Genomic DNA, 10053 nt, shown 5'->3' on the forward strand with positions numbered 1-10053 from the left:
AATTGGAGGTTTAAGCAGAGATGCAGGGAGGTGTTCAAAGTTGGAGGTGCTGAAATTTTAAGCAGCATATATGATGATCAACATGATCAATGACATAATGCAAAATAATTCACTTTTTAAAATTTTATTTATGTATTTATTTATTTTTGCTAATTTATCTCAAACAGAATATGTCATTCAGGGCTATAATGAGGCGAGCGATAACAACATATACGTATAACTGATGCATCAAACCACTGACGCATCACTTTGCTCACTAGTTCCAGACAAACTTTATTAAAGCGATGAGCAGTCAGACTGTTGATATGTGGTGCGGTAACCGATTATGTCACCCCCCACAGTCATGGGCTGAGATTTAACACTGAAAGGCACACAGAGTGGGAGATGTAACAGTTGCTAAAATGGTATTATTATATTAGATGAGTTTAAAAACAATATCAGGCTGCTTTGGGACTCAGAACTGGCCTATAACTCTGAACAGACTTTCCCTTTTTGTACCTCAACCTGTGTCTGTTTGAGCAACGCGTGGCCACGCCTTATTAACACGTGGGAACAAGATCCTAATGCATGGCCACGACTTAGTAAGGCATGAACTCTTTCCCATGCCTTACTAAGTCGTGGCCACTCATTATGATCTCGTTCCCATGCCATACTAAGTCGTGTCCATGACTTAATTATCTCATTCCCACATTTTGCTAAGTCATGGCCATGCATTATTTTTATTTGTACATGATGTCACCAGCAGGGCTCCGTGGCCAGCAGTTTTTAGCTCACTGTAATTAAAATACATGTAAACAGTGCAGCTAATGCAGATATTGAAAATATAAAAATACAAAATCCACTCAATCACACAAGTCCTTTTTATTATAATTATTATAAATGTCAGAATGTTTTATTGTTATTTTTTATTTTTAACAGTTGGAATCCTGAAATCAGCCCCCTCAGCATCCCCGCTTCCCGCATCGCTGGCTATGAGGCTAATGTAACTAACCAATAATAACAAGACAACCAAGTAAACATAATACAGTGTTCAAAGTGATCATTTCAATTACCGAAGGGAAAAATTATTATCCAACATCAGCTGGGCCTGTGTGAAAAAGTGATTGCCCCCTTAGTTTTACAATCAAGCAATTACCCAAATGTAGTTGATAATTGGGATCAGTTCAGCCAGACACAACCAGGCTTGATCAGTGCCAGCCCTGCTCAATCTGAATATCACTTAAATAGAACCGTTCCAGCAATGTGAAGTAAGCCAAATGTCCTGTACAACGGATGTACAGTTAGAGGGGCTGATCAAAGGTAAAGCTGCGTATCAGTAGGCGTAGCTGAGGCACTGACAGGAAAAGGAAGTGAAACTAACATTGATCTGTTTAACAATGGGGAAGAGTCGCTTTTGACTGTATTAAAGTGAAGGTGTGCCTTTGGGTGGACAAAATGGGACAAAACTGTGGTAAAGTGTACAGACTTTTTTCTTTAAAGTATATTTAGATAATTCATCATTAAAACAGTTAAATCATAATCATTACATAATTGCAATCAATGTAATATAAATATATATATATATATATATATTCCTTTACACGTTTAGATATTCAGTGCCAGTGAAAGTGCAAAGAAAGTTAATCTAATGATTGAGATGTAAAAAAGGTCATTCAGAGTGGTTTGATGTGAAATAGCTGACAGAAGAGGAATTTACAGACTCAGATTTCTTTACAGTGGTGCAAGTATAGACATTTTATTTACTATCCAGCACCACCAGTGAACCTACACATGTCTTCTGAGCTTTATATTGAATGTTGATGATGGGAAAATGAGTGAAAAATATATTTTCTTTGGGGATTATTTTGCTTTACAATGCCCTGCATGTACCTCTCCACCATGAGCGGATTTACCGTTTCGTGTAATAACGTTCTATAGGAAGCTTTCAGAGGGATTCCCCTTTAAACATTTATTTCCCCTTTTTTACACTTATTATTTTTTAAGATGTTGTTCTTGTGAAGAATAACAATATAGTTATTTTAAAGCAGTTGTTATAATTACAAACAAACATAAAACAAGTTGAACTTCATCTAACTAACTGTGGGTGTTTGTTTGTTTTTTTCAGTGTTGATAAGCTCAGCAGACTTGTCACTGGAAATGGGTGAGTAGTTAACTGTAATGAACTGAAGCCCAGGCTGTTTGTGTGTCTTCTAGCCTTGATAACTTTGGAGCAGTTTAACTTACAGACATGATACACATATCACAGATCATCGAGACACGACAGCAGCATCAGCGAGTAATCTGACTCGAAAATGACCCAAAATCCACTCATTATCCTGAGGTGATAGCTCTGTTTTGATCCTCCATGAACGTTACATACTGCATGTGCTTTGGTCCAGCACTCCCTCCTGATGTCTCTGTAGCACATGGAGTGATCAGAGCACTACGATCCTCAGAGGGTCAGAAAAAAAACAAGACACCTTATTTAGTTTGACTGAAGTTGAAACCGCAACTTCAGAAAGTCTGTGCAAAGCCTAGGCTGTCAGGGCTTGGTGGTGGTTGTTAACGTTAACATGGTGGGAGGGCATGTGGGGTCATTCCCGCCTTACTGACACTGTGAAGATGTGCTTGCTGAACATGCAGTTGCGTAATGAGGACGATGTCATGCCAACTGAATCTGTGCTCATTTTACATGCGCATTCAGACTGAATACAAGCTTGTGGCAGAATATTAGGGCTGCAACATATATACATACAGAACATTATAAATTTGGAATATTCTAAAGAGTATTTCAATATTCGATATGAATAAGAAAAGCTGAATGACTGAATGAATTTTACTTGTATAGCTATTCATTGATGTTGCTGGAATCTATTAATTTATTGTCTTTATCACTATGCTTTTTAACCTCTTATTCTCCAGGGTATATTTTGGTCTGTCCATCTGAATTTTCATGACCAAATCGTAAGGCAAATTATTCAGTAACTTCATGAAATAACTGTAAATTGTTTGTAAAAGTTCCCCTCAAATTAACAGAACATGTGTTTTATGATCATATACATATTGCTATATGCTTACAGTTTAACTGCTGAAAGGCAAAAATCTTAGACGCTCTTTCTATTTTTTTATAAAAATAATTTTTACAGAACAGATCACTGAAGAGACGCCATCTGAGATCTAGTTTATAGCTCAGATTTCAGTAGAAAAAGAGTTTCTTTTATTATAAGGGCTTAAAATTACATCACCCATCTATTTGACTGGGAAGAAGACAGTTACAGCTCCCATACGACCCCCACCTTTTGAATGTTGAAATATGAAATATGAAAGTTATGAAGAATATGACGAAGTGCGTTTTGGAGCCACCGGTGGTCTCAAGGAGTTAAAAAGGTTAATGAAACAAGGTCATGGAAAACATCACTGATTACTGTCATAGCAAGTAGCACAAAATGCTAATCCTGGGGGGCCTGAGTGCTGAAGCAGCTGAAAAGTGTCACTGTCAAGTTTTTAGTTGGTGGTGCTTTACACAGAATATACGTGATGTGAATGGTCAAAATGATTTGCCTTTTTTTATTTCAATTATTTTGATAATTTACATTAAACAGAATAAGCCTGATTTGTGAAACTCAGTAACAGTGCAGCATCATTCAAAATGTGAGTCATGGTAAATAAGCTAGCATTGCTATTCAGAAAGTCACAGTAGAGGTGATAAGCATGAAGGTGACTTTCTAACACTGCAATATTTTCACTGGTGTCCTGGGCAAGAGCCAATCAGAATCGACATGTAAATGAGCTCATACATATTAAAGAACCAGACCAAAACCAAGAGAGAAGACCCTTGAGAGAAGAATTTCTGCAAAATAAAAGTAAATTATTTGATAAAATTTGTAAGATTTAATTTCTTAATTAAATAACTCTTTATTAATTATTATTAATTAAGAGGGAACTTAATTAATAATAATAATAATAATAATAATAATAATAATAATAATTTAAGCCCTTTTAAAATTCATTATAATTGCAGTAATTTTTTTTACTAACAAATTAAAGTTTAATGTTTGTTTTTTTTTACAATTAAAAATCAAATTTACTTGCTGAATTCTAATTACTATGGTAAACAGTTTTATCTTTCATTTCCTATTTTTCTGATCTCAGGAATTCAATTTTCAACTAAGACATATTAAATTCTTAGTTGCAGGAATTTGATTGACACATGTGAATGGGGTTGAGGTCAGGGGCTTTTCAAGGTTTTTATGGACCTTGCTTTGTGCACTGGGGCTCAGTCATGCTGGAATAGAAAAGGTTTTTCCTCACCTGGATTGCACTTTTGTCCACTTTAGTGAAACAAACCAGCTACCGGTGTTGTCAGAACAATAGATTGAACATTGAAGGATTGAGTCCAGACCTCAACATCACTGAATCTGTTTGGGATCATTTGAATTGTGAGAAGCAGAAAATGCAAAACCAACTTGTAAAACTAACTGTGGGATGTGTTGAAAAACATCTCTGCAAATTTCTTTGAGAAACTGAAAGTGAGTCTCCTGTGAAAAAAAAAAATAAAAATTTAGTTGTTCCCTGACAGTGAAAAATGTATAATTTAATTGCTGTTTGAAAAGAAAATTCGATAAATTCAGAAGTGAATTTTAAAACATTACACAATATTTTGTTACTAAAATAAAAGGAACGTAAGAATTTAATAGGTTATAGTATGAAAGATGTTCTTTCACTGGGTGAGGGGTTGGGGTTAAGGTTACTTTCTGGCCAAAGCAAATTCAACTTTTGTCCACAGGCCACACTTTGGGCAGCCATATATACCGTCCATGCATTTTAAACAGCTGCAGCAAAAGCTTAAGGAATTACTGTTTGGAATGTACATAATGCACTTCATTTGAGCTTTAACATTGAAGTTCCAATCTAAGTTGACTTCACTAAATGAAACAATATTTAAGGGCTTATAAAGCTATTTAAATTGCTCTTATTGACCACTTTTTTTTTCTTAGACAACAACAACAGGAACAACTGGAGAAGTACATCTCTGAGACACTCACCTACATCAACACAGTGAAGGACTTCTGTGATACTCAACCAGAATGGACCCAGTCAGAGGGAGTCGGAGAGAGAAAAGATGAAAGCGATCAAAAGCCACACAGGGAACATCTTAGCTCAATATCTTGAATTAGAAAGGCAGGAGCCAGAAAAGGAGCTGGGGGCAGTTCTAAATGACACTCTGAAGGGGCTGAAGGAACTTGGTCACTTCCTGGATGCAGTGGAGAAGCTAGCAGTCACCTCGCCGGCTGTGTTCAACACCTCAGACATAAGCTTCATGCCGAAGGGGATGAGCCCTCAGTCAGTACAGTCATACATTCTCACTGCCAGAAGTGTCTCTCCGCTTCTCATCAACTTCAAGAGGGATGATGAAGCTTTCTTCTTGCCTAAACTTCACATCCTGGATGTTCTGGATTTCCAGCTGGACAAATACATCTGCATCACTGAAAGGATCTGTAGTGAATTGAAGTAAGTGATTAACTCAGTTATATCACACAGTCATTACACTGTAGCTGTTTTAAAATTAAAAATTTAACTGTAAAATAACTAGTGAACGTTTGAATTTCGTTTTTAGTGTTAATGTTAGTGTTTGCCGTCTTCCAATTTCTTTTATTTTTGCATGTTACACTAAATCAGAGGTCACTAACAGGCGGACCGTGGTCTGAGTCCGGACCCAGACACTGTCCTATGCAGACCTGCAACTATAACTGATGAACTATGGATAATTTAATTTTAGGTGGTCCTATTTTAATCAGTGTAACATTTCTAGTCATTACCGTGCCGGTTTAGCGGCCCAGGAGAATCACAGATCAATCGCATGCATTGTAAATATCACACGTGACGCTACTCAGCCAATCAGATCTGTGCATGACGATGAGCTCTGAGACTCAAATGAGTGACGCTCACACAGGGGAGGGACGAGGCGAGAAGCAGCAGTCGGAGAAGAAAGTGAGTCAGAGGGAAGTTATTTCACATGATGTGATCTAAAAAGAGAAAACTGACAATAAATATTGTTGAAATGTTACTGAATTGTACTTTATTTGATTTAACATTCGGTTGTTGACTGTATAAGATGTTGATATACCTACTAGGCTACTTCAGTAAACAGTGTATGGCACTGAATCATAATGCAAGTGACATTATGATGTTCCGGACCTTTGCTGGAGGATATTTTCTTTAACTGGACCTTACTGAAGTTTAATTAAAGACCCTGTGCTAAATGATTCCAGATTCTCATAGAAAATGTAACATTAGACAAGGAGAACATGAAGAGAGACATGATCATTACTTTTATTGAAGAAAAAAATTGTAACATCAGTCAAGTAATGGCCCTTTAACTTGACTTTAAGTTTTCTAAATTGTGGCTCACAGGAGTCTCAGAGAAATAGCTTTGTATCCCATTCCAGACAGACTTATTTCAATAACCTTCTTTCTCATAAGTTCTGATTTTTTTATAGTGTGCTGCTTGTTAAGACCTTGTAGCCTTTAGATTTCTGGAATGGTTCTATTGAAGTGAGGTTTATATTAACAGGGCTGGCAGTAATCAAGCCTGGGTGTGTCTAGTTAAATTAATTCCAATTATCAACTGAATTTGGTTCATTTCTCGAATGAGTAACTAAGGGAGTAAATACTTTTGCACACAGGGCCAGGCTTTTTTCCTTTAAAATATGGAATCATTTAAAAACCGTATATTGTGCTTGCTCTTGGTTTCTATCCTTCATATTAAAATTTATTTGAAGAGCTGAAACAGGTGTGACAAACATGCAAAAATAGAAAAAAAAAATCTGGATTTTTCATGGCACTATAAAGGGCCATCTTATCCCACTGTCTGATCAAAAGAAGGTGGAATCTTACATCAACATGATTTTTACAGAATGTATGATTTACAGAGATGTACATGTTTTGATTTTCATTTAAACCACAATTTGATTTCCAGTGGGTTGGACCAATGTTGTGAGAAAACACATCAAACTGGGCCTTTTGGAAGTTTTAAATACGTTGGACTGTTAATGCAAGTGTTAGCTGGACCAGTGTGTTTCACGTAGTTGAAAAAGAACACAACTGCAGAAGCTCCATGCCAGGATTGTTTTCACAATAAAATAACTGTGAAAGTGATGTTCGTCACAACCTCCAAAAAATACATGGGATGTCTTTTAGAAGCTTCAGATATATGCTTTTAATGTAGAACAGCCAAAAAAGAGTAATGCGAATGGCCATTAGCTTAACATTAACATACTACTAGAATCCCATAGGGGTGCTTGCAGAAATGAGCATTATCATATAGGTTTTGACATTTATAGCCCAAACTGAAGGCCTTGCTGTAATAGTCACATTAAACAATATTAGATCAAATGGCTTCATAAACATTTTGAGGGATTGTGCTTATCCAGATCAAATTAAATTAGCACAGAACAGCCATTAACTAAATCTGATCATGTTAGATTTGGTCACGTATTTTGGCCAGAAGAGGAATTAATTTCCATTTTACCCAGATCATCAGTATAAATGTAACGTTCTTTTAAAAACTATTTTCACTTCTATTCTATTTCTGATTTATCTCATGTGGAATAACAGGAATCCTTCACGGGAGTTCAGTGGGTCAGCAAAAAATCCACTTGACCACTTGAGCCAACTGAACGAAATCAGGTAAGATTTAACCCATTTAAATACTCTATGAAGTACTGATCCTTTTAGGAGGTTTTGATTTATACACTCTGTCCTACACAACGATAATTCAGAAATGAACCCCTTTCTTTCAGAATGGACGAGTCAGTCAGGCTGAGATTCTTATTTGATGGGAAAGATCAGCACTTCATTGACACATACAGTAAACGTCGCTCTGGAATGTCCCAGTATCTCTCAGATCTAGAGAGGCCTGCAGACCAGCTGGATAAAATGAAGAAGGTGTCCAGCATCTCCACTGTGCTGGTGCGTGCAGTGAGTGCTGTAGGTGGCATCTTGTCCATCATAGGCCTGGCTTATGCAGAAACATCCCTGTTCCACACTTTCACTGGGGCTGCATGGGTCATCAGTGGGGTCATTAGCTTAGTCTTTGGCATCACTATATTTGCAGTCAACAATCATCAAGGAAAAAAAGCCAACAAAATCTTTGAGAATTTTATGGAAGATGTGCAAAAGGTTGTTGATTGTCTAGAGCAGGCAGCAAGTAGTACACATCCTGTGGATGAGGGTAATATGAGCCTTGAAGCAATGAAATTTGCATACACATATAAAAATATATTAAATGCCACTGACATGATTGATGCAGACACAGCTACACAGCCTATCAATAAGAAGAAAGTGACCACAGACCTGCCTGACATCGGGCAGCTGGCTAAGGGCACTCCACTGGCAATGTCAAAAGCAGCTAAATTCAGGTTTATCGCAACAAACATTCTATTTGTCGGTATGGATATTGCGTCTATCTACAAAGAAAGTGTGAGTCTGGCTAAAGGTGAGACAAGTGAAGTGTCTCAGGTCATCCGCTGCAGATCAGCTCTGTGGCGCTCAGAGTTAGAGGCATGGGATAAGATCCAAGACCATCTGCGTAAAGGTAAAAAGACATACCAGGAAATCCAGAAAATTCTAGAGTAACCTTTATCCTTTAACCTCTAACAATGTTTGAAGTAATCTGACTAAAAGTGCTAAAACGGCAGAGTTTTTGTTGCAGTACAAAGTAGATCTGGATTGGCTGGACTATCAAATGACAAGTTCAAGACATCAAACACACTTGTAAAAAACAAGAGAATATGAATTTATTTTATAGAATGTTTACAAATTGTGTAATGCAGTGTTTCCCACACCTAGCTTATGGTTGCATCCAGGTTTAAGGACACCCACCCAAATAAAAATAAGTGCAGCATTATTATTAATCAGTTTAAAACAAACAAACACACAAACAAAAAAAACAAAAAACAAAAACACTGCTTTGAGGTTGACCTCTACGTGAACACGAGTTGGGGGAGGGGGAGAGTGGGAGCAAGAGACAGTGAAATACACAGCAGGAGAGAGAGCAGCAAGGTCAATACAGCACTTAAAAAAAGATATATAAGTGTTAGCTAGCTACTACACATACACTATATTGCCAAAAGTATTCACTCACCCATCCAAATCATTGAATTCAGGTGTTTCAATCACTTCCATGGCCACAGGTGTATAAAACCAAGCACCTAGGCCTGCAGACTGCTTCTACAAACATTAGTGAAAGAATGGGTCGCTCTCGGGAGCTCAGTGAACTCCAGCGTGGTACCGTGATAGGATGCCACCTGTGCAACAAGTCCAGTTGTGAAATTTCCTCGCTACTAAATATTCCACAGTGAACTGTCAGTGGTATTATAACAAAGCGGAAGAGATTGGGAACGACAGCAACTCAGCCACGAAGTGGTCGGCCACGTAAAATGACAGAGCGGGGTCAGCTGATGCTGAGGCGCATAGTGCGCAGAGGTCGCCAAATTTTTGCAGAGTCAATCGCTACAGACCTCCAAACTTCAGGTGGCCCTCAGATCAGCTCAAGAACAGCGTAGAGAGCTTCATGGAATGGGTTTCCATGGCCGAGCAGCTGCATCCAAGCCTTACATCACCAAGTGTACTGCAAAGCGTGGAATGCAGTGGTGTAAAGCGCCGCCACTGGACTCTAGAGCAGTGGAGACGTGTTCTCTGGAGTGACCAATCACGCTTCTCCGTCTGGCAATCCGATGGATGGGTCTGGGTTTGGCGGTTGCCAGGAGAACGGTACTTGTCTGACTGCATTGTGCCAAGTTTGGTGGAGGAGGGATTACGGTGTGGGGTTGTTTTTCAGGAGTTGGGCTCGGCCCCTTAGTTCCAGTGAAAGGAACTCTTAATGCTTCAGCAGACCAAGAGATTTTGGACAATTTCATGCTCCCAACTTTGTGGGGACAGTTCGGGGAGTTTGGCCTCTTCCTGTTCCAACATGACTGAGCACCAGTGCACAAAGCAAGGTCCATAAAGACATGGATGAGCGAGTTTGGTGTGGAAGAACTTGACTGTCCTGACCTCAACCTGATAGAACAC

The 10053-nt window shown here is 38.3% G+C and overlaps 1 pseudogene; it reads left to right on the forward strand.

The window, feature by feature from the left end:
• Positions 1–1374: 1374 nt before the first annotated feature.
• On the forward strand, positions 1375–8616 carry LOC118821723 (annotated as a pseudogene).
• The last annotated feature ends 1437 nt before the right edge of the window (positions 8617–10053 follow it).

This window comes from Colossoma macropomum, unplaced genomic scaffold (genome assembly GCF_904425465.1).
Source record: "Colossoma macropomum unplaced genomic scaffold, Colossoma_macropomum, whole genome shotgun sequence".
NCBI lineage: Eukaryota > Metazoa > Chordata > Actinopteri > Characiformes > Serrasalmidae > Colossoma > Colossoma macropomum.